This window comes from Aquarana catesbeiana, linkage group LG01 (genome assembly GCF_042186555.1).
Source record: "Aquarana catesbeiana isolate 2022-GZ linkage group LG01, ASM4218655v1, whole genome shotgun sequence".
Lineage (NCBI taxonomy): Eukaryota > Metazoa > Chordata > Amphibia > Anura > Ranidae > Aquarana > Aquarana catesbeiana.
Window position 1 is genome coordinate 908,046,631 of NC_133324.1, and position 19,290 is coordinate 908,065,920.

Here is a 19,290-nt window from a genome sequence, read left to right on the forward strand (position 1 = left end):
ATGCTCATAATCTGTGATTCTTGTGATAACATCTGTGTTCAGATACAGCCTATAGCTGTTCTCTTTTCCTCCCTCTCTATTTGATACCCTGAAATATAATAAGATATAAGATCTCTCTGCTGTAAAAGTTCCAATGCTGTCTAAATAATTGTGTGCCTCTGCTTTTTGCCCAGATCTCTTTAATACTGCTTATTGTAACATAAATTGATAGTTATTCTAATGTACAATTTGATTTTATATATATATGTTATATTTGTCTCTAATATTTAATATTTAATTTGCAATTGCGTTTCCCCTTTGTAGTCCTTCTCTGTCCCACACAAAGGCCAGCGAACCGCCATGCACACAAAGCCGCCCGGGCTAGGTAATCCACGGCGGGTTCTTTGAGGCTACAGACATATTACATCCTCATCTGGCCTCCATCTTGCTACTCGGTGGGTGGTGCGTGCGTGGCATCGTTTCCAACTTGCCGGCATTTCATGCATGCGTTCCGGGGACAGGACGGCGCATGCGTGGCTCAGGAGGCCAACACAGAGAGACCTGTTTCCTCCTCCCCGCTCTCTCTAGGGACGTCACAATTATCGGTGCCAGCTGACTGGAGGAGGAGGAGTATTTAAGACACAACCCGAAGCACGTCCTGTATCCATCACATTTGGTTGCTGGATGTCAGGATGTGCTGTGTCTATTCTAAGAACTTGTTTAAAGGTAAATATGCCAATCTACACCTCTGTTCTCTGTCCCACAGAAAGGCCAGCGGACTGCCCGGCACACAAAGCCGCCCGGGCTAGGTAACCCATGGCGGGTTCTTTGAGGCTACAGATGTATTACATCCTCATCTGGCCTCCATCTTGCTACTCCGGCGGACATGCGCAGTCCGCCAGTGAGGCTAGCTGTGTCAGTGGGTGTCTATTCTAACAACTTGTTTAAAGGTAAATATGCCAATCTACACCTATTTAACTAAATCTCACTGGGATTGCATACACTGGGACTATCACCTCTTTGCAATCAGGCCTAAATTACTTTGATATTTTAGTATCTGTTAGCCTGTATAAAATTAATATAAATGCCAGCATAAGTATAATTTACCTGGCTCTTTTTAAATAATAATATTAAAGTAATACATACTGCTTACAACACATTTATAACTATACGGCTTAGTAAAATAATTTTAAAAAACCATACTGCCTGTCTACGATATATTATCTTTATTATATATCTATTTTACCTTAAAAATTACCCTATAGCCAACTAATTACTTCCTAATTATTATGTTTTTTTTTTCAGTTGAGATTAGCTCTCCTATAACGGAGCCCCTCTCCTGCTTTGGTTCCTTTTTACCTGAAACATTCAGGTATATATAAAAAAGCTGATACGACTTCCGGTTCCGGCGCCACATGAGGAGGAGGTGAAAAGCTTCAGCTCCCGCACCACTCCTCATATACCCGGCATACAAACCTGCTACTGCTTTGGGGGGACCCCCTCTATCCCTGCTCCATTGTAGGCACAGATGGATCGCTTTGTGGAGCGATCCTATGCACGGGAGGTGTCCTCCACGATACCCCCAGCGGGAGATACAACGGCCGACACGGCCAAGATGGCGGCCGCCCCAGGCACAGCAGAACTGCTCCAGATGCAGCCACAGTCTCCCCCTGCTTCTGAGCTGACAGGGACGCATCCTACATCCCCCGCTGGCATTGCGCAGGCTGTGGTAACGCTGCTGGGACCCTCACTGACAGCCACTGTGGATGCAGCTGTACACAGAGGGCTGGAGCAGCTTCACATAGAAATCCAGGCTCAGGCACAGCGCATCACCCACGTGGAGGAGAGGACATCATTGCTTGAAGATGAATGCACAGCTTCATCTGTGGCACTTGCACGCATCACTGCCACAAACAGGGACATATGGGACAAGCTCGATGATCTGGAAAATCGCTCAAGAAGAAACAACTTGCGCATAATCAGCTTACCAGAATTGATCCCAGCTTCCCAGCTCACGAATATATGCGCAAAAACCATCCCAGAGCAACTGGGCCTCCGCATACCCTGCACTATTGAACGTGCGCACCGCATAGGTCAGTACTCAGAAGCCCGCGCAAAACCTCGCCATGTCATAGTGAAATACCTGAATTATGCTAACAAGAATGCTATAATGCAAAAATTTTGTCGCTCACGTTCCCTAGTTGTGGATGGCGCAAAATTGCTGCTCTTTGCGGATTACTCCATGGAGGTGATGAAACAACGTAAAGCGTTTTTGTCGATCTGCTCCACTCTTCATCACAACCAAATTCGGTTCTCCTTAGCATATCCAGCTGTCCTCCGCATCCAAACTCATGAAGGGGAATACCTCACCTTCAACACACCTGATGAGGTGGAAAATTACTTAACCACTAGAAGCACCAAAATGGAACATAGCACCGCTGCAGAGGGCTCACCATCAACATCTCCATCCTACTCAACTGCACCTCCTAAACATCCCCGAAGCCCGACCAAACCCCCATACAAATGCAGCCGCTTCACCAACCAAGAGGACCGTTCTGGGAATCGCTGAAGGACTCCAAACTACCACCCTCATCACCTGTGCTTCCACAGACGGGTAGTATCACCCCCTCTTGTCTCTCTTTTCACCTTTGTGTTATAGGTACTTTTAATGTTCCTCCAAACCGTCATGACTGAACTTTATGACAAAATACTTATATCAGCCTGTTGCTTAAAGTTCTATATTTTATGCTTTATGGTCTTCCACCCCAGTAGCCATGGTGGCCACCTACTATCTGGTTGAAGATCCACTCCAGGGTCACAAGTAATAATCGCAGACACAGCACCTGTGTAGTTTAGACACTGGAGATGGGCCTTCATTATCTTAAGCCTAAAATAATGTTTAAATGTTTAAACTTGAATTGCTCTCTCCCTGAAACTCCCCCCTCTGACTACCCTTCCTTGTTATCCTCTACCCATCTCCCACCCTTCCCCCCCCCTTTTTTTTTCCTTTACCCCTCATCCCCTCCCTCCCCCCACCCCCCGTAGCTCAAATCTCGCCCTTGCATGAGGAGCTAGTGTCCGGCGGGAGCTATGTTAGGTAGATGACCCTCACATGGAAAAAAGAGAAGTCCGTTTTGTTCGTTCTGCTTTTCCTTAACCGATACTCTGCTTTACTAATATTTATATTCTATTGCTGCTTAGAAAAGTTAAAATTCATGTTTGCCAACCTTGTACCTATGTCTTCAGGAGTTTTATGGCGCTTTGATGACTCCCAAATGGTAGATACTATACTTACAGAGGGGTTACCGTGCAAACCCCTAAACCAAAAAACTGTTTATTCCCAGTCATGTCACAATCTGCTGATGGACGTCACCTAAAGTTTGTTTCCTGGAATGTTAAGGGGTTTCATTCCCCAAACAAACGCATGTCCATCCTTAGGTACCTGAGGCGTCTCCGGGCTGATGTGGCTCTGCTCCAGGAGACACACCTGTCCGCAGACGATTTAAGATGCCTTCGCAAAATATGGATGGGTTCTGTCTATGGCAGTAGGCCGAAAAGCGGGTGTTGCTATCCTTTTACACAAAAATTTACGACACACTGTCAGAGATGTTAAGGTGGACACGGTGGGCCGGAAAATAACCCTACATTTGACCTTAGGTGACAAAGCTGTTGCACTCACCAATATTTATGCTCCTAACTCACCTGACGCCTCCTTCTTTCAGGATTTGGTGAAATGGGTGCTAACTACCCCTGAGATGCTACACCTAGTGGGTGGGGATTTTAATTCGGTTATGTCCACGCTGTCAGATCGCACGTGCCCCTCATCGCATAGATCGTGTACACATACCCCCCCTCTATCTAACTCTACTCTCCTGGCACAATCCATCGCCTCCATGCAATTCGTCCATGTTTGGCGACTAATGCACCCGACGGATCAGGAATACACTTTTTTTCGCCCCCACATAACACTTTTTCTCGCATAGACTACTTTTTTGCCTCCCCTGCTCTAATCTCCTCAATAAGTGCCCCAGACATACAAGATGCCAGAATATCGGATCACAGCCCTATTGCTGTACACATAACTCAAGCTACCCGTTCATCCCCCTCCCCTACCTGGTGCTTCCCCTCTTACCTGGCAGATAGTGAAGACTTCCGACATACACTATATGGTGCCTGGGAGGATTACATCTCCACCAACGGAGCTCACATCACTGACCGAAACCTTTTTTGGGAAGCCGGTAAAGCTTTTTTGCGGGGTAAAATAATCTCCTATACCGCCCAATTTAAAAAACAGACCAGACAACAATACAGTCAGCCAAGCGAAGCTCTACGCTTGGCTCATGAGCGGCTAACGCTAAACCGTACCTTAGAGAACATACAAGAATGGAGACAGGCTAAACGTACTTTTGACCTTTGGGCAGAACAACATGAAGCAGCCAAAACGTCATACTCTAAGCTACATTTTCACAGATTCGGTAACAAGGCGGGCAGGCTGCTGGCCAAACTATGCTCAGGACCTAAACATCCTACCCACATCTCTACCCTCAGAGATGCGGCAGGCTCTCTGGTTACCTCGCCTGCCGAGATTAGTAAATTACTTGCAGAGTATTACACTAATTTATATAAAGATGACCCGACTGACCAGCCTACTGCTGACGCTCTGCTGGCCAAAATACGTCTGCCCAAACCCCACAATGCACAATTAGAGGCACTCAATGCCCCTATTACTGTAGAGGACATCCGACTCACGATTAAATCCATGGCCTCGGCCAAAGCCCCAGGACCCGACGGATACACGGCAGAATTTTTCAAACTGACCAGCGACTTTATTCCCGATACCCTAAAACATGTATACGCAGCCATGTGGGACGGAGGGCCTTATCTTCCCACAGGGACGCAGGCCCACATCAAACTAATCTCCAAGAAAGGAAAAGATCCCCTATTACCAGGATCTTACTGACCGATTTCTTTGATTAACGTCGATGTAAAAATCCTGTCTAAAATAATTGCATCGCGCCTAGCTCTCCTACTTCCATCTCTATTCCACCCGGCCCAATCTGGCTTTGTTTCAGGGCGATCAGCTACCCTAAACATCCGCAAGGTTTTAATGGCTTTAGAATATGCTAAAACCCACCCTGACCAAGACGTTGCCATTATGTCCCTCGACGCGGAAAAAGCCTTTGACAACATCAGTTTCTCCTGGCTTTTTAGGGTGATGGAATAATTTGGATTTTCGGGTCAAATTATGCGATTTTTTGATGCAAATGTATGCCTCCCCAACCGCGCGTCTTGTCACCCCTGACTTTGTCTCCGACATGATCCCCCTAGCAAAGGGAACAAGACAGGGGTGCCCCCTATCCCCGTTGTTGTTTAATATAGCGATCGAACCCCTTTCTAGAATAATAAACTCGGATAATGGGATCAGTGGCATCACTTTAGGGGACCACACTCTCCGCTCAGCACTGTTTGCGGATGACATACTCCTATTCTCTACCAATCCCATATCAGACTTTGACAGACTCAAACAACTTTTTACAGACTTTCGACTCTGCTCGGGATTCCGCATTAATTTTGACAAAAGTGAGGTCTTAGCACTACACCCACACCTTTCCACTAAATGGAGACATCTATCTCCGCTAGCCATTGCCACTCAACATATTACGTACTTGGGTATTCAAATAGGACGTGAACCATCTTCTTTATATTTACTTAACTACCCCCCATTAATAACCAAAATTGTAAAGGAGCTGGAGGCTTGGGGGGCCCTTCCTCTCTCGCTTTTTGGGAGATGTCACTTTTTCAAAATGGTGTCTTTTGCACGCCTGCTTTATCCAATGCAGAGCATACCTCTCCTACTGAGACACTCTGATATTCAAAAAGTCCAGAAAGCCCTTACTGCTTTCATATGGTCCTGCAAGAAATCACGCATAGCGCTGCAAAAATTATGTCTCCCGAAGAGCGAGGGCGGGGCGGGACTACCCAATTTGCGTTTTTATAACCTAGCATGTTTACTTAGACAGGGCCTGGATTGGTTAACTGGTGGATCTAAATATTCCAACTACACCCTGGAGGACGCTATGGCGTACCCTTATGACCTTTCAGCCATTCTTCATTCCAATCCCAATGCTTTGCCCCCCCCACCTCAAAACTAGTGTACTTATCAAGGAAACGGTCATTGCCTGGAGAGAAGTAAGAAAGCTACTCAGACTGCCATCCAACATCTCCCGCCACCTGAAAATCCAAGGCAACCCTATGTTCCTCCCATCTACTTTGCATAAAGCTTTTGGCCAATGGAAACTCAGGGGCCTTACCAATGTCACATCCATTTATCATAACAAGCCTGGCGAATTTAAACCCTTTCAAACCTTGATGCAGGAATTCTCGTTACCACCAACTCACGTTTTTTTCTATCATCAACTCATCGATTATCTTAAGTCTTGTTACGGTCCTAAGTCTGATCCTCTTGAAACATCTTGTATTGACACTCTTCTTAAAAGCAATAATTATTCTATCTCCAATATCTATTCATGTCTCATACAACATCAAGCACGGAAGTATTGTCTCAAACCTTTTCAAAAATGGTCTCACTTACTGGGAGACAACGACCTGCCAGAAAAGATGCTTGAGGGCTACAGACTTGTCCGCAATCTTATCACATCCAAAACATGGAGGGAGATGCAATTCAAAATTATTCACAGGGCATATTTCCCATTTCGCTTCAACAAAGCGGACCCAACTCAAGCGCAATGTCCCTGGTGTGCCTTACCTCACCCCACCTTGCTCCACCGTCTCTGGGACTGCAATAAGATCGCTACTTACTGGAATGATGTGATAGCCTACATCAACAAAATTCACAAAACACAGTTGACTAAGGACTGTCTCTTCTGCCTGTTCAGTGTACCTCCATCACCCCCATTGTCAACGATGGACTCACAAAATATTCCACAATGGGCTCATCTGTGCCTCCTAGTTGCTCGCAGAACTATTATGTCTCATTGGATTTCAGCAACACCACCTACTCGATCAGCGTTTAAAAAAGCCTTGGCATCACTCTTCTATCTGGAGAGACTAGATACCATCACCCTTAATTTTCGTTCTATCTCACGCTTTTTTAAGAGATGGAAAAGATACATGGAAGCTACATTCACTCAACAAATAATGATAGATATAATGCACCCATTCCGGTTCACAGATTGGTACCTAAGGAGAAATCTTACCAATACCGTTGGCAACCTCAAAATACCTCCCACCTCGAACCCCTCCACCTTCAAGCCGCCATAGGATACCCACAAGCCCATATTGCTCTTTAACATCCACTATTTCCCTTTAATTATTTTTCGGTATGACCACTCAGTTTAGCTGTTTTACCCAGACCAATGTATCTCATCTCTAGCCAGGTATACCTAGACGCTGCCTCCACTCCTGAAGGTGCTAAGGTGTTAAGTTTCATTATCTCAAGCAATGTTTTGCTCAATAACGTTGATAAGATGGTAAATGTGAATTTTTGACTCCCCCCCTCTACCTTCCCCCCCTACCTGTATCTCAGTATAAGAATTTCTTGCTGTTTGGAGATCTTAATTGTAATTGATTAATAACCGTCTTATACTCTGTTGTATATTACTGTATGCTATAAAGCTCAATAAACATTTTTAAAAAAAAAAAAGCTGATAATATTGATATATATATATATATATATATATATATATATATATATATATATATATATATATATATATATATATATATATATATATATATATATATATATATAAACTCTACAATATTCAGCCAAATATTTAAATTACATTTACTTTATCCTAGAACTACACATGCCTTCTTTTGCAGGATTTTTCCACATTGACTCCAGCGAGTCCCTCTGGCCATCCTCCTTCTGTGGGCTTAGAGAAGGTTGAGAATAGGCTATTTGGGATGGACACACTATGCAGTTCTAAGACTCCATTTGACAGTGAGATATTGAAGCAGAAAGTCAGGAAGCACAGTCCTTTTTATGGTTTCTTTTTAATTGTAAAATGATGGAATGTTAATCTAGCACATCACCAGAATATATGTAAGTGTATCTTCCAATTTTTTGTATAACTGTCATCCATATTATATATGTATATTTTCTTGTTGTTATATACTTACTTTCTTTCAAATTATATTATAGATATATTTTCCTCTTCAATATACATCCCTGAAGAAGGAGATATCTGTACTCCGAAATGCATTGGGTGCAAGAGGATCATATATCATAATATAATATATCATAATATATACTATTAGATGGTGACAATGTCATAGATGCATAATACATTCCTGCTTCATAAGTCTGTTTTACTCAATATGTTTAATAAATAATAATTTCTTACTGAAATACTCTGATACTTTTACTTTAATTAGGTGTGCCTTAAAAGTCCATCCTAGGGGTTTACTCATTTTGAGATTAGAATGTGGCGCATACACAGTGCGCACTTACGTCTGCGTCATCACGCAGGCCGGGTGGTAGGCTTTGAATGGTGGACATTCCAGCATACATGCTGCCGGAGACATGCAGGGATGCCGTTAAACCAAAGGAGACAGGGTAGGTTGCCTTTTGAAGCAATTTAGAGTGGAACTTGTGAATGTTGGTTAGTTAGCATTTATTTAAATGCTCGTTACTTGGGCATTATTTCACAAAAAGACTTTGGGTAACAATTCCTTCTCTTTTTTCCTATTCATTGAACTCAGTGATATTGGCGGTTTGTCCTGTGGACTTTTTGCCACAGGTGTCACTCTAGTATACAGCTGAACCCCTGTAAGTTGTATCTTTCATGTGGAGTGCTGAGTTTGCACTATACATATATGATCTTTAATGGTTCTGTTTATATTCTCTAAAGCCCCATACACACTATTAGATTTTCTGCAGATTTTTATCTTCAGATTTACCAAAACCATATAATATGAGGTCAAACCTTGGGAGTTTTAATTTGTATGCAATCAGGCAGGCCCTTGCACTGCATTGTTTTGGTAAATCTGAAGACAAAAATCTGCAGAAAATCTAATAGTGTGTATGGGGCCTTAGAGTCTGGTCCTTATCTTCCTCCTGTGGCCACCTGTAGTTTTGCGGTGGATTTGACTTTATTTGCTTATTAAACATACCGATGACCATATTCTTTAGCGCGTTTGTGGAAATTTGGGGTAAGCATGAGGAATGGCATGCATCATCACACACGTGTATAATTGTTAAAAAAATATTTTGGAACAATGTTTAAATGTAACATTTGTATAGATGTAATATGATACTAATGTATGCTTTTTTACATATCTTTACCCATTAGAAAGAGGAAGCTCTACAGCGGATAGTAACCCCTGAGGAAGCCCAATTATAGGGCAAAACATGTCAGTATCTCCATCTATACCACTATATGTAGACTAAGGACCATCATTTATGGGTTACAAGCATGCTTTTTAATGATGACATTTTTAAGTGATGTTAATAAATATTTATATTTTAACTTTAATTTCTGGTTTGAACTCTATAATTGCACCGAGATAGTCCCACTCAATCACGCTATTCTCTAATACAAAAATATTGGGATGAGGTGCTGTAATTAAAAGTGATATATCCACATGAGATTATGTTCCATAGTAAATAGTAAAAAAAAAAAGTTTTTTAAAGTTAGCCATATTTTTCTTACTAAGGGACGGTTCACACTGCTACAATTTGTCAGGCGACATTAGTCGGCAATGGAACCATTCTAATTGGTGCAACTTAAGTTGGTCTGACTTAGAAAAAGTTTCCAGCACTACTTGGAGAGGACTTCAGCATGACTTGCATTGAACTTCTGTTAAAGAAGTTGTATGCAGGCTGCGATGAAGTCGCACTGTGTGTCCGTGTGAACTGGCCCTAACACCATAACTTACCACTAAAGAACAACTCAAAACATATTCTCCTACTGCTGACGATCGTAGCGTTACCACATACAGTATGTTATTTGTTTAGTAGGCACCAACGACAATGGTGGGCATTCTGCTTTTTTTATCCTACCTAAAACACACTGACACTAACTGCCACTGATACTAATTTAAAAAAAAAATGCTTTTTTTAATCCAACTTAAATTATTATTATTATTATTAAACAAGATCTATATAGCGCCAACAGTTTACGCAGAGCTTTACAACATGAGGGCAGACAGTACAGTTATAATACAATTTAATACAGGAGGAATCAGAGGTCCCTGCTCATTAGAGCTTACAATCTAAGAGGGAGGGTCACCAAAGGTAATAACTGTGAGGGATAAGCTAATGGAGAATATAAAAGTACAGTTCATTGGTGGGGATAGAGTAGGTCTCTCTAAAAAGAAGAATTTTTTAGGGATCATCTAAATGTAGACTGAGTAAGATATAGTCGGGCCAAGCTGCATATTTGACATCTGTAGAACAGTGGCGGCTGGTGTTTTTTTTTTGGGGGGGTGGGAAACAACAACCACCCCCTGGTTGGTTGGTCAGTCGGTCGGTCAGCGGCACCCCCCCCTCGGGACTTACCCTATTTAGGTTGCGGGCGGTGGGCAGCAGGCGGGTTGCGGGCTGCTATGGGCGGAGGGCAGTGGCTCCTGTGTCCTCTTCCCTTCTTCTGCATTACGGCGGATCCTCCCTCCTCGGCATCCAATAGGATTGCCTGCCCTTTCAGTCATTCAGGTGACCTGCTTCCTGATTGGCCGGGAGGAGGATTAGTGTGGTGAGAGCGAATATTCATTCGCTTATGTCACGCAACTAGGTGGGATCGGGGAGCAGTGCTCTCCCCCCTGAGCCCACCCTTGTTTGAAGCCTATTATAGCCTCTGGCTCTAATCACGTACTTAAAAAAAAAACACACTCTGCCATTGGAATAATGGACAGGTTGCAGCTGCTGTAGAAGCTGTAAATCACAAGAGTAGCCCAAGCTTCTAGAGTGATGGCTCCAATCTTCCAGGTGCCCTTCTGCATTGTAATCACAGTGGGACACTTGCTCGGCACTGCCAAATGGGGCGCTTGCTCAGCTCTGCCATCATTCAGAGACTGCTTTGCATTCTGCTCAATGAATGCAAAGCGTTCTCTGATTGGATGGGGTGGAGACTCTGATGTCTTCCCACTTGCTCCAGTCAGAGAACTCTTTGCATTCACTGAGAAAAATGACAGGCGTTCTCCGATCGGATCACTCCAGCCACCATTTTTGCATGGCACCTAGAAGAACGCAGCCATCACTGTAGCAGTGTCACGAGGGCCACTTACCTGATGTGAGACCAAAGAAGTGGGGAGGCCTCCCTTGCACCTCGGGTCCTTGAAGCCTCTGGCGATGGAGACAGAGATTTGGTGGACACCGAGTGGCAGGGGTGGCAGGGGTGCCAGGGGTGCGGAGCACCGCGCAAGCCTTTGTCCGAGATCCGAGCCGAGGTCTAGTCCAGTTGGGCAATGAAGCATAAAAGGGTTAATCCGAAAGAAGAATGGTCGAGATCCAAGCCGGGGTTGGTTCCAATCCGGCAGCTGAGTACAAAAGGGGCAAAGAAGTAGAATGCTTAACCACTTAAGCCCCGGACCATTTCGCTGGCCAAAGACCAGAGCACTTTTTTGCGATTCGGCACTGCGTCGCTTTAACTGACAATTGCGCGGTCCTGCGACGTGGCTCCCAAACAGAATTTTTTTTATTAGTAATGGTACGATCTGCAATTTTTATCATGACTGCGACATTATGGCGGACACATCGGACAATTTTGACACATTTTTGGGACCATTGTCATTTTTACAGCGATCAGTGCTGTAAAATTGCACGGATTATTGTAAAAATGACACTGGCAGTGAAGGGGTTAACCACTAGGGGGCTAGGGAGGGGTTAAGTGTGTCCTAGGGAGTGATTCTAACTGTGGGGGGAGGGGCTGTGTGTGACACATCACTGATCATAGCTCCCGATCACAGGGAGCTATGATCAGTGACAGTGTCACTAGGCAAGGTTAAGGTACAAATCCAGGGTCAATGGCAAGCAGCAATCAAGAGTAGTCAAATAGGTTTCCAGGTCACAACAGGTTCAGACAGATCACACACTGGCACAGGAACAAGGGGGGACTGAAGATAATCCAGCAATTTGGCAGTGTCTGGGCTGGGCTTATATAGGGAAGGTCACTTATTTGAGGTCACTTCCTGTGCGCCTCCTGGGAATTTTCCCGCCTTTTTCCACCAGGTTGATGTAATTTTCTGTGCGCCTCCTGGGTATTTTCCTGCCTTTTTTTCCATCAAGTTGAGGTCACTTCCTGTGCACGTTCTGGGCATTTTCCTGCCCTTTTCCATCAAGTCTTCTGCCCAAGTGCGGGATGGAGTCCTGGGGGTCTTTGGCGCATGCTCAGTTGTCACGGATTTCCTCTTGCGGAAACGCGCCATTGGTGCATGCGTAGTAAGCCCTGGACTCTTACAAGTAGCTTGGACTACTACAGTGATTTACCGCTTCCACATAGACCAATCAGGTACCACATATGCATGCTTACATTGTGCCAAGCTGTCCATATGCATAGCTCACAACTGTCCCTGATTTCGATTGACTGTCCATGATTTGGATCAAAGTCCCTTTATCCCCCTTTTGTCCTCATTTGTTCCTCATTTTGGTCTTACCTATATAGTTGTATATAAAATGCACTTTTTTTCTTTCAAAATGTGCTTACCAGAGCTAAACCTTTCATCCAATTTCTAAAGTGTTGCATTTGTAAATTTCCAAAGTCCTTATAAAGGAATAGTAGTGGTTAAAAAAATGGGTGTTAACCAATATTTATTTCTATAATTCTCTTAAGGGGGTGTGTCCTACATACTTTTGCTAATAGGAGTCCCTCATTCCCATCTCAAAAAGTTGGGAGATATACAAATGTAACTATACAAAATATTTAATTGTTGAAGTTCAGTAAACAGCCCTTTCAGCAATTAAAGAGAGGAATGAAGTTATTGTACAGTTGTGTATCACTGTGTGTATGGAGACGCTGTATATTGAAAACAGAAATAATTTCCTTCATCTTCTTCTTTCATTTCCTTAATTGTAAGATGATAATTTGTTCCAGATCCCGAACCACTGAACCTCTCTGAAACTGCAGAATTTCTTTCAGTTGCTTTTACAATAAGAGGTTTTGGTGTCTGTCCTGGTCTTTGTTGGTACCAGTCTAAAGGGTTATATTTTGCTCCAGAGTGGTAAAGATCTTGACTGGACGTACATGAAATGGTGAGAGTGTCTCCCGGTGATTTCACAATGTATTATGGTGTCTGAGCCAATACAATTTTACAACAGGTATCTGATAAAATAAAATGTATACATGTTACACAAATGTGAATGGGGAAGATTGCATGTTCATATCTCTATGCAATTTGCAAACTCAAATCAGAAATCTGAGTTTACAAATGTAGGTGTAAATCATTATGTCAATTATATATAACTATTGGTTGTTTAAACCTACATTGCTCCATAGTGTGACAACACCAAAATGTTATCAGTCAGTTGACATTTTCTAAGATTTTCTTTAATCCCTAATGAGATCCTGTATTTTGTATAAATGATATGTCATCTGTAAAATTAAATAAGAGCTAGAATACAATTCAATACCTTGTATATAAAAAAAGAAGCCACACAGCAGGTAGGTCACCAGAATCATCTTGATGTCTCTGGACCATCACATACACAGATCAATAGTCTCCAGCTGTTTATATCACATTAAATCTCCGGGGAAATTACCTCTATGTAAAATAGCAGAAATGCAAATTTCACTCTCATGGGTCTCCTAATTATACACAGTTATAACTGGCTGCAGTCATATAAAGGATCAACACATCACACAATTTAAAGCCAAACTCTGGAACAACTGAAAGTTCTCCCTCTCAGTTTGTCTGCACTCATACTGTATGGATTAACTACTATTCTTGGGGAAAGAGAATGGAGAGAAAAGCTTTTAGGGGAGAGAAAAACGTTTAATTACCTGATTCTCTGCTTCTCTGGTAGACAGCATTCCCCCATGCCCCAGTGATGAACTGTGCCTTGGAATCATCAAGTCCAGTGCAGGGGTATAGAGCCTGCTTTGGTCTTGATGACATCAGGACCTTAGACTGCTGGAGGTGGGGGAGAAGATGGTGTGGGGACCAGTCTCACAGCGCAGAGGATCAAGTAAGCAAATCTTTTCTATGCCCACAGGACCTAAATGAGCAGTTAATTTTCAATACAGCATGTTTGTTCAGCAACAATTGGGTGGAAACTGGTGGCAAGGAGGCGCCTCACGCTTATCAATCACCTCTGAAAAGTGATCTAAACGTGGATAACTTCTCAGAGGAGTGGCGGGTTTGGATGCACATCTAACCTTAGCCTTATTGCAAGAACCTGAACCACCTCACATTATATCACTCACATGCTCTGCATTTCCCATAGATAATTTAAAAGTTAGGCATACACTAGTTAGGCCTGTTATACAGTATATGATTAAAACTTTCCAGTGGCTAACCAGTTTTACACTGCTGTATCCTAACAGTGCCTTGCAGCATCTTAACTCTTGTAGTGAATCCCCAGTCTGTGCTCTTTGTCTCTAATAATGGCGTCTGGTGCTCAATTTTTTTTTGGGGGGGGCGCCCCGAGTCCACCCTTTATGAAGCCGGCTCTAATCACGTGCTTCACAAAAAAACCCCCAAAGAACTCTATGTGTCCGGCACCTGCATGGAGATTAGGAGAGCAGCGCCCCTTATGGACGGGCAGTCGCTGGTCTCTAGTAAATTTGTAAATTTGTGCCCGACCTTGCAATTTAAAGCTGAACTCCAGGGATTCAGTTCTTTTGAATAAACTGCAGGCATACCATGTGTTAAGTCCAACAAGGTTCATGCCACCTCATGGACTTATCCCTTTAATTTACATCTGAGAGGAAAATTGTGCTCCAGGAAGATAACTTCTGTAGCTCCAATGCTGGAAGCTCCGGTTTCAGTTCCTTCAAGAGCAGAGTCGATGGAACTGCTATGCCCATCAATTGCAGAGATACCACATATGTGTGTTATTTGCTTAGCAGGGACCAAAAACAATGGTGTGCATTTTGTTTTGTTTATCTTACCTAAAACACACTGACACTAACTGATACTGATACTTGAATAATGAGTTTTTATTGAGAATAGTACAAAAAAAGAAAAGGAAACAAAGGACAAAAAACAAAACCAAAAAGAAAAAAGAGGGAGGAGAGTGTGGCACTCTCACAGTAATAAAAACATTAACATTTACATGGCACAAATAAGTAATTTGTCTATATACTTTATAACAAACCCTTTTACCCTACAATAACTAAAGAACATAAAACAGAGCCGTTGGATGCTTGTAAAATGTTTACCTCTGAGTCCAGTTTTACCCATGATGGTAAAAGAACCAAGGAAAGAGAAACAAAAAAGAAGGGGAAAAAAAAGAGAAAAGAAGAAAAATTTGAGATTGGAGTGGCGTCCTCTAGGGCGTGTCTACCATGTATGACATTCCAAAAGGCACAAAGAAGTCAAAATCTGTTGTCCCAAGTTGTCTCGTTTTATCTTTCCCAAAGAGATGACCTAACATGGCTTTTTAAGATGGAGATGAAAGTCTATTCAAGGGGTCCACACTTCCCTAAACTTAGTGTGCTTTTCATTTGCTATGGCTATCATCTCTTCCATACACATTATATTATTCATTTCCACTACCCATCCTCGTATTGATGGTGTTGCAGGGAACTGACACTAATTACATTTCTTTTTTAATTCAACTTAAATTATTATTATTATACAGGATTTATATAACGCAACAGTTTGCACAGTGCTTTAGAACATAAGGGTAGACAGTACAATTACAATACAATTTAATACAGGAGGAATCAGAAGGCCCTGCTCATTAGAGCTTACAATCTAAGAGGGAGGGTCAAGGCATACAAAAAGTAGTAATGGTGGGGGGTGAGCTGATAAGCAGAACGTAGAAAATAAAAGGACAGTTGTTAGGTGGGGGCAGGGTAGGCCTCTCTGAAAAGAAAAGTGTAATAAGTAGTGTGACACGATTTATTAAAATAAAAACGTCAGTAAATACACTCACATTGTGCAGTGTGTAAATAGACATGTATCGCCTGGGGTTCCTTCTCCAAATCGCCTCTGTAAGATCTGGCTGGGAGTTGTAGGGTTCCAATGTGCCGCTAGGCAGTTGAAAGACCACAGAGCTGTGATGTCCCAGATCCACTGCCCATGCGCCCGGTCAAGCCAGCACTGCATGCAGTTACACACGGCACAAGGAAAGTCAAAGGATAGAGGATAGAGGCAATGACAGGGTTGCTATGATGATGCATTAAGGAGATGTGGCCTCCTTTATCAAGTCACACCCACTAGCAGACAATGCTGCATTATATAGAGACTGTGAGCGCCTCCCATCTCCCAGTTCTTAAAAGGACCATATCAGGGTAGGCTTTCCCACATTATTAATAGATTACGGGGCAAAAAGCAACCATAATATCAACTCTTAAAAAAAAAAAAAAAAAAAACATATTTGTATGCAACAAATATACCTAGTGATTGTATAAAACAAAAGAAAAAAAACACATTAGCTAAAAAATTCCTCACTCTGCTCCAAACAACAATAAGGCATTACCTTCATGCAAGACAGTGTAGTGCTATGGGCATGAACAACAGCCTTACACTGTACCACAGTTTATTACTGTTACACCCCCATATATGCGTGCAAACTCAAAATGTAATAAACAATTGTATGGGTGTCCTTAGTATAGTGAATGACCCTGGCTGATGGGTCATATCGCTATAAGACATCCATGTCAACTTAAAAGGTTAATCTCCCATTAAATTGAAGTGCTGATCTCCAACCCTTTATTTAACCCATCAGGAAACATAGTATTCAGGTTGAAAATCCAAAAAGTCTCCCTCGGGAGAACCTCTCACCCTCAGGGTGTGTCAAAGGTATAGCCTCAATACCAAACAATTCTAAACCATCCGTACTACCACCATGTGCTTGAACATAGTGGTGAGGGATGCTGTGTTTATCCCGTTTGTGCTCTATGGACCGACGGTGCTCCCCAAATCTAGTGCACTGTCCTGCCTGCATAATAAAACCCACATGGGCACCTCAATCCATACACCACAAACTGGGTACTGCAACAGATGAATTGTTTAATTTCAAAAACTCGTCTATCTTTTCAGGTAAAGGATTTTTTTTTGTGACATAAACCAACAAGCTTTGCACTTCGTCAATTTACATTTTTAGGGTCCAGTCATATTCAGAAACATAGGGATATCTGTAATCCTACTCTTGTTCTTAATCTGGCTAGGGGCAGTTTTACTTTTTAAGTTATTGGCCCACCTGAAGACTAGTTTGGGCCTCTCAGGGAGCACCCTACTAAGGGCATGGTTCTGCCCTAGTTTGGGCCAATGTTTTTTTCACTGTTGGAAATTGAATCTAGTTATGAGTAAAATATCTTTAGGCTCGACTCCTAATGACACTGGCCTACTCATCTCCTGGCCATCTTTAAAGTGATCAACAGCTTTCCGAACGTGGTCTTTATGGTATCCCTTTTCTATAAATATTTTAGTCAGTACCTTAGCTTGTAATAGGCAATCAGCAGTTTTGGTGCAATTCCTTCGTAGCCGAAAAAAACTGGCTATAAGGTATATTTTATATATTGTATATATTAAGCCTATCTGACCCCGACCTGACAACTGTACATTTATTTACTCCATCAGCACATCCCCCACAGTTATTAACTCTTGTATCTCTTGACCTTCCCTCTTAGATTGTAAGCTCTAAGGAGCAGGGCTCTCTAATTCCTACTGTATTAAAGTGTATTGTATTTGTACTGTCTATCCTCAAGTTGTAAAGTGCTGCATAAACTGTTGGTGCTATATAAATCCTGTATAATAATAATAATCATAATCATAATAATAATAATATTTTCTTTCCACTTTGGGTAGTGGCAACTATTTTTTTGCAAACAGGAATTGCCTGCCGTTTCTTTACAATGGGTCCTGGAAATAATCCTACCCTCCTGATCCCAAGACAGCTCCAAGTCCAAGAATACCAGGGAGTGGGTATCCACAACATGGGTAAATGTATTCCCATAGGTGTTAGAATTACAATGGGATACAAAACTGTCTCTAATGGACTATGCCAGATAATGAGCATGTCATCAATATAACGCCCGTAGTATACTTCTTATATACTTCTCCCAGAAGCCCATGAACAGATCGGGATAGCAGGGTGCAAAATGTGCACCTATGGCCGTGCAAGATATTTGTCTGTAAAAGGATCCATTAATTAAAAAATAATTCCGCTCAAGGGTAAACTGGGTACACTGACAGATGAATTCGGACTGGGAGGGGTTCATATAGTCAGCTTCTGATAAAAAATGCTCCACAGCCCAAAGACCACCCTCATGGGGGATAGAAGTGTACAAGAAGCACACGTCTAAGGACAACCACAAGTAACTGGATTCCTACCTGTAATGTTGTAGGTTGTCTAATACATGGGAGGAGTCCCTGATGAAGGTCAGCAAGGACGTGACCAAGGGTTGAAGGAAGATATCCACATACTGTGACAATCTACTAGTAACCCTAGATTATTACAGTATGTGTATATCTTCCTTCAACCCTTGGTCACATACTTTGTACAAGCACATGGTGGTAGTATGGATGGTTTAGAATTTTTTGGTATTGAGGCTATACATATCACTCTGAGGGTGAGAGGTTCTCCCAATCGTGTATGAGGGAGACTTTTTGGACTTTCACCCTGAATACTATGTCTCCCGATGGGTTAGACGAAGAGTTGGAGAACAGCACTTTAATTTAATGGGAGATTAACCTTTTAGGTTGACATGGATGTCTTATAGCGATATGACCCATCAGCCAGGGTCATTCACTATACTAAGGACACCCATACAATTGGCAATTACATTTTGAGTTTGCACGCATATATGGGGTGTAAAAGTAATAAAATGTGGTACATGGTAAGGCTGTTGGTTCATGCCCATAGCACTACACTGTCTTGCATGAAGGTAATGTTGTTTGGAAGCAGGGTGAGGAATTTTTTTAGCTAATGTGTTTTTTTTTTTCTTTTGTTTTATACAATCACTAGTTATACTGTATATTTGTTGCATACAAATATGTTTTTTATATACAGCCTTCCAGGTGCCCTCCTGCATTTTAATCAAAGAGGAGCGCTTGCTCAGCACTGCCACAGGTGGTGCTTGCTTGGCTCTGCCATCATTCAGAGACCGCTTTGCATTCTTCTCAATGAATGCAAAGTGTTCTCTGATTGGATGGGGTGGAGACTGATGTAACCACCCCTTC